Raw genomic sequence first — 7,233 nt, forward strand, 5'->3', positions numbered from 1 at the left:
TTTGAAGCCAGCCTCGGCAGCTTAGTGAGGCTCTTAGCAACTTAGGGAGACCCTGTTTCCAAATAAAATATAAAAATAAGTCTGGTGTGGTGGCTCACACTTGTCATCCCAGCATTTGGGAGGCTAAAACGGGAGGATCGCGGTTTGTGGACAGCCTCAGCTACTCAGTGAGGCCCTTCGCAACTCAGTGAGACCTTGTTTCAAAATAAAGAATAAAAAATAGGGCTAGGAGCCGAGTGTGGTGGCGCACGCTTGTAATCCCAGCATTTGGGAGGCTGAGACTGGAGGATTGAGGTTCGCGGACAGCCTCAGCTACTAAGTGAGGCCCTCTGTAATTTAGTGAGACCCTATTTCAAAATAAAGAATAAGCCCGGCATGGTGGCGCACGCTTGTAATCCCCACGCTTGGGAGGCGGAGACAGGAGGATCACACAGGTTTGAAGCCAGCCTTGCTGGTTTAAGAGACCCTCTTTCCAAATAAAAAGAAAGGTCTGAGAGTATAGCCCAGAGTAGAAAGGTTTCTAGGAACCCTAGTACCACCAAAAAATAAATAAAAAATAAAAATAAAATAAAGAATAAAAATAGGGCAGGGGGTGTAACTCAGAGGTCGAATGCCTCTGGGTTTCATTCCCAGACCCGAAAAAAAAAAAAAAATAGGGCTAGGGGTGTCGCTCAGAGGTAGAATGCCCCTGGGTTTCAACTGCAAAAAAACAAAAAATAAAGCTGGGCCTGGTGGCACACACTTGTAGCTTGTCATCCCAACATTTGGAAGGCTGAGACAGGAGGATTGTGGTCCAAGGACAGCCTCAGCTACTTAGTGAGGCCCTTGCAACTTAGTGAGACTCTGTTTCAAAAAAAAAAAAAAATAGGTCTAGGGTGTAGCCTGGAGGTAGAAGGCCCCTGAGTTCCATCCCCAGTACCAAGGGGAATGGTGCTGCAAAGATCAGAATCCCAGTTCAACCTGGCCCATGTTACTGACCCAGCTGGACCTGGCTTCAGGCCCAGTGAGGTACCGAGGTTTAAAGAGTGGCGTTCAGGACCTAGTCCCTCTCCATCTGCCTGTTCTGCTCTCTTCTTTGAGATGGCAGAACTGCTCACCGTCCCACCCTCTCGGCATCCCCTGGCTTTCCTTGAAGCAATCCCGTGGCCAGAGCAACAACACGACTGGGGCGGGCTGCAGAGGGAAATCAGGACTCAGCTCCCAGATGCTGGGATTGCCAGCGTGTGCCACGCCTAGCTTAGATTGAAACTTTTTATGGAGGTTTTTTTTTTTTTTTAAGGACTGTGGAGAGCAGGGAGTTGGGGCTTTCCAGGAATGTAGGTTGTTGTGTCTTAAGCAGTGGTTCCTGTTGCAGTGCCTGGAACTGGGCGACACCTGTGTCAGGAACTGGCTGACACAGGTATTTGCAGCTGTACTCATCAGCAGGGCAGTTAGGCCATTGTTGTCTAGCTGCAGTTACATGCATCCGCCAGCTGGAACTTTCAGGGGTGGGGGGCTGCCAACGTCCCTGCTCTGACCTAACAACGGGCCGGTTTTCGGTTGGTGGCTTTGGGATGGTCCGTCCTGCTCTAATCCCCAGCAGCAGGTTCCTGAGGGTAGGAGGTGAGGTGCGATTTGTTAGTGCGGTCCCAGCCAGAGACCAGTGGGCCTCCCTGCTCCATCTGGGGACCCTTGCTCCTTCAGTCTCAGATTCTGGCTTCTGTGGGATATGAATCACGGGCATAGGAAGCTCTGCATTTCTCTTTCTTCCTCTTTTGTGCCTATGAAGGGTCGAAGCAACGCCATTCACCTCTAGAGCCTCAAAAGAAGGCCCTAGTCTTTTCCAGGACCTGAGAGCCCGAGGCATCCCTGCCTGGTCCCTTCAGAGCAGGCCCCCTGAGCAGGGGAGCTCCTGGGTCCGTTGGTCCTGTGCTCACCTCCCCCTGCCTGCGTCATTTCTAGGATTTGCCCCTATCTAAAATCCTCCCTGGCAGCTTGGCAGCAAGGACTTAGGCTGCTTTTGCCCAAAACACTGACTCTTCATATGGGCCTGTAAAATGTCCAACGGGCAACTAAAAGCAAGGTTAAAAAAAAATGGGCATCTCTGCCTCCATCTTACATCTGTTTTGCTCTGAGAACCCTGGATTCCAGGAACAACGGGTCTGAATGATAAACATCTTGTGTTGAGCCCAAACTACCCCCCCCAGGCCACGGCAACTTTCTTACCAAGGATAAGCCCTCACCTGACCAGTCCAGAGATAAGGGTCCACCGGACTGCGGTTTGACCATGCTTACGTTGATCTCCTTGTCTACGTAATCTGGGGGCTCGTCACCACCCTAAAAGACAAGATTGGAAATACCTCCCCCCTTTGTCTTTCTGGCATAACTACATTGATTAAAGTTCCTCTCCTGCCGGGTGTGGTGGCGCACGCTTGTAATCCCCGCGCTTGGGAGGCAGAGACAGGAGGATCGCGCAGGTTCGAAGCCAGCCACTCGCGCTGGCTTAGGAGACCCTGTTTCCAAATAAAAATGTAAAAATAGGTCTGGGAGTGTAGCCCGGAGGTAGAAGGGCTTCCAGGAACCCCAGTACCACCAAAAAAAAAAAAAAAAAAAAAAAAAAAGTTCCTCTCCTGATTTGTACCATTACTATTTTCCCTTTGGTTTGGGGGCAAGTGAATGGACCTGATTTGTTGGGATCCCCAGAGCCTAGGACTTCAGTAACAAGGCCAGGTTTGAGTATTCCGAGGGTGGGATGCTCAAACCACCCCTTGGGGCCAAGAGGACCACACGCCACAAGATGGGAGAACGCACACCTTTATTTCAGCTCCCACTCTCCCCAACACCCTGGCACATGCTCTGGTGACTCCAGTGCGAGGCTCAGAAGACCCCAGTGAACACAGCCCTACAACGCAGTGTCAAAGCCCCTGCTGAGGAGCTCGTCCACCTCCCCAGAGTGGGGTCCCTGGGGTCCACTGCAGGTGGGAGCGGAGAGCACGGCCCAGCCCCTGAGCAGCAGCAAGAGAGAAGGCGCCCAGCGAGGCTCCGGACGCACCGGGGTTCAAAGCAGCAGCTGCGGGAGGTCCCTGCTTGGCCACTGAGCCATCCCACGGCGAGGACAGCGCCAGGTGTGGGCCCCTGGGCAGGCCGGCCAGCCGCGGTAGTGTAAACACATCTGAGGTGACCACGCCAGTGCTCCAGGGCTGGGAGCTGCCCAGGTCCCAGGAGCAACAGGGTGGGGTTGGGGGCTTCATGGCGCCCTAAGACTGATCATTGCCTGGGCCACACTGCTGAGAAAAAGCAGGGAGGAACTACTGGAGAGAAAAGGGACTAAGGGAACTAGAGAGAGGGAGCAGGGAGAGAGAGCCGGAGGGAGGGCACTGAGGGACAGGAGGACGCCGAGGAATGGTATTTCCCCTTCTCTTCTCCCACAGGTCTGTGAATCCTGGGGTGGGGTCTCCCCGCGCAGACCCGTCACATCTGGTCATTATCAGTCAGAGGCAGCTGGCCTGGGAATGAGGTCAAGTCAAAAGTGCAAAGAGCCTGCTGAGCCCGGCACGCACCACCTCTACCCCAAGGTGCACTTGGGCTCATTTTCCCGGTGCCCTGCTGGGGCCTGCCCAAGCAATCTTCCAGCACCTAAGCCTGGATGACTCTTCCCTGAGGCCATCACCTACTCCAGGCCCTGGCCAGAAGGGGAGGAGGAAGAGGAAGAGAAGAGCAGGAAACTGAGGGCTACACCCACACCGTCAGGCCCGAGGCCAGCAATGCGGAATCTGCCCTTCAATCCTGGGACCTAGGTACAAAGAAAATCTCAAGGGAGATGTTTACCAGTGTAAATATTTTTTTAAGAATGTGTGTGTGTGTGTGTGTGTGTGTGTGTGCGCGCGCGCGCGTGCGCACGCCTGCTATGATTTTCTTTTGTTTTCATCTTTAATTCATCTGCTTTGAACAGAGTAAAAAAAAATTTTTTTTTAAATTGCACTAAATTACTATAGTGGGCACCACCTTAGGTAACCAGAACCTATAAGTGTGGCATTTGCCACTAGTCAGTTAAAATAAATAAATAAATAATAAATAAATAAACAAACAAATACATAAAAGCAAAGCAACCTCCAGGAGCATCTATAATCATACTATCCACTCTTCCAGGAGTTCTTAAGCTCAAGGTCTACAAGTGCCAGACAAAAGACGGGATGTTCAGGAAATCTTGGTGTCCCGAAGGCTGTGAGGAGCGGTCGGGACCATGAGAAGAGAATTGTGAAGTCCCGGGTTATAAAGGAATGTTCTATTATTCCTCTTTACCTCCAGCAAATGTGGCCAGGGGTGAAACACACCCCGTGTGGTACTTTTGATTTCAGGAGGAGAGGGAAGTCTGGTTGGCAGTCAACCCTGCGTCCTGTAACCACATATCAACCTGCCGTGGATCGTGGCCTATGTGGTTAGGCCTACAGTGGAGGCATCTGTGCCAAACATGGACAGACTTGTTCTTGTTATTTCCTGAGTAACATGGTATAGCAAGTACTTACATAACCTTTACATCATATTAAGTATTATAAGTGATCTAGCGATGACCATGTATACAGGAGGATATGCGTAGGTTCTATGCAAATACGTACTACCACCATATTCTATAAAGGATTTGAGCATCCGAGGACTTGGGTATTCACAGAGGTTCTGGAACAAGTCCCCTGTGGATACTGAAGGGTGACTGAACATATTTTAAAAATATGCTGACATGGGAGACAGGCATGGTGACATACACCTACAGGGAAGCCTGAGGCAGGAGAACCACAAGTTCCAGGCCAGCCTGGGTAAGATAGTAAATTTAAAAATTTAAAATTTTTAAATTAAAAATTTAAAAATTTAAAAATTTAAAATTTTTAAATTAAAGATTTTAAAATTTTAAAAATTTTAAAATTCATTTTTCTTACTTAAGACAAAAACACCCAAGCCACCCAATAAGCCAACCAAAACAAGTCTAATAGATTCTCTCTCTTTCCCTCTCCCCTCTCTTCCTCTCTCCCCTCTCTCTCTCTTCCTCTCTCCCTTCCTCTCCCTCCCTCTCTCTCTTTCTCTCTCCTCTCTCTCTGTCTCTCCTCTCTTCCTCTCTTCTCTCTCTCCTCCTCTCTTCCTCTCTCCTCTCTCCCTTCCTCTCCCTCCCTCTCTCTTCCTCTCTTCCTTTCTCTTTCTCTCTCTCCGTCTCTCCCCTCTCCTCTCTCTTCTCTCTCTCCTCTCTCTCTTCCTCTCTCTCTTCCTCTCTCTCTCCCCCTCTCTCCTCCTCTCTCCCCTCCTCTCTCTCTCTCTCTCTCTCTCTCCCTCTCTCCTCTCTCCTCTCTCTTCCTCTCTCTCTCTCCTCTCTCCCCCCCTCTCTTCCTCTCTCTCATTTCTTTCTCTCTCTCTCTCTCTCTCTCTCTCTCTCTCTCTCTCTCTCTCTCTGTACTGGGTGAACCAGGGACACTTTACAAATGAGCTACATCCTCTCAACACTTTTGATCTTCTTGGGACAGGGTTTTGCTAAATTGCTCGGGCTGGCCTTGAACTTGGGATTCTTCTGGCTAGTCTCCCAAGTAGCTGGGATTGCAGGCATGCTCCACTGTGCCTGGCTCCTAGCCTCATTTATATGAAATTTTGGAAATTCTCAGATTTAAGGGATTTTATAATCATTGGGTGATCTGCTTTGGAAACTTGGGCGTGTCTATAGTATTTCGAGGGAGCTTATTAAAATGCAGGTTCTGGTCCAGTAGTTCTGGGTGGGGCCCGAGATTCTGCCTTTTAACAAGCTCCAACAGCCAGACTTCCGGTAGTGAGGACTTGGTTCCTCTTTCTACCTAGGAATTTCCTCCTCGGTTATATCCTCAGTCACGAATATCTCGTCCTGTGCTCACACCTCCAGGAATGGATGCTCATTGCCTACTAGGTGGCTACAGCTGCTGGTAACTTCTCCCAGCGATCGTGGCAATGGCAAAGGACACCAGGAGTCAAATATGTCAAAGCCTGGACTCCAGAACAGCAGAGTTCCACAAAGGAAACTCCATCTGGGGACGTGTCAAGACCAAACGTTGACATTTGTTGCCAAGATCTAAGCAGAGAGGATTTTCTGTCCAACTGCCTGCTCCGCAGTGCCCAGTTAAACAGAGAATGCTCTTCCTCAAGTGTTCTGGTTAGCAAAGGTTTTGGTGTGGACTAATTTCCTTTTCCCAAAGCCTGGAAGCAAGCTTTTCTCTTTACTTGAGCAAGTGTCTTCGTTTTTGCCCACTGGAGAAGGAACCAGTTTCTTCGTGTGTGTGTGTGGGGGGGGCGGTATTGAACTCTGGGGTGTTCTACCCCTGAGCTACACCCCCAGCCCTATTTTATTTTTTTAATGTGTGTGTGTGTGTGTGTGTGTGTGTGTGTGTGTGTGAGTTTTACTGGGGATTGAACCCAGGGGCATTCTACCTCTGAGCCATACATCCAGCCCTATTTTACTCTATTTTGAAACAGGGTCTCACTAAGTTGCAGAGGGCCTCACAAATTGCTGAGGCTGGCCTTGAACCTGCGATCCTCCTGTCTCAGCCTCCCAAGTGCTGGGATTACAGGCGTGTGCCACCACGCCCAGCTTGGAAGCCAGTTTCAGAGCCATGGGTGATGGAAGTGGGAATGAGGCTGAGGCCAAACAGCAGCCATGGCCTCCCTGGGCCACATGGCAATCTCTGTCCTGATGGGACACGATGCTTCCACCTCCTCTGGGACATCCAATCCCTGATCCTTCTTCCAGAGGCCCTGGAAAGTGGAGACTCCCCCACCCCAACATCTGATGGGCTCAGGGCCCTTAGGGACTGAAGGCCACTGCACCACAGTGCCCCACATCCCAGGGCAGGCCATTCCGGAGCCACGGGGGCGGTGGAGAACACTCAGGTCCCCTTCATTCCACCACCCGAAAGAACTCAAGCCTGGAGGGCACACGGGCCTTCCCAAGGCCACAGAGCTGGTCTGCAGCTGGCTTTTGTAAAGGCTCAGTATCCCTGGAGGCAGATCTGGGCAGAAGCCACTGGCGTTCGCCGGACTTTGGGGACTTTGGGTCGTCCGTAGCAGCAACTTTCAGGAAAAGAACCTTCCAGAATAAACCTGAGGAAAAGACAAATGTCTCCGAGGACCCTGGAGGAAAAGGGTCATGGGGGCTCACCCAGGAAGGGGAGGGTCATGGCCAGAGGTTGTTGGAAGAGGCAGCGGGCAGGGCTCCTGCTCTCACAGAACTCTGGGGGCATTTTCACTGTC

This window comes from Muscardinus avellanarius, assembly GCF_963383645.1.
Source record: "Muscardinus avellanarius genome assembly, chromosome: 16".
Lineage (NCBI taxonomy): Eukaryota > Metazoa > Chordata > Mammalia > Rodentia > Gliridae > Muscardinus > Muscardinus avellanarius.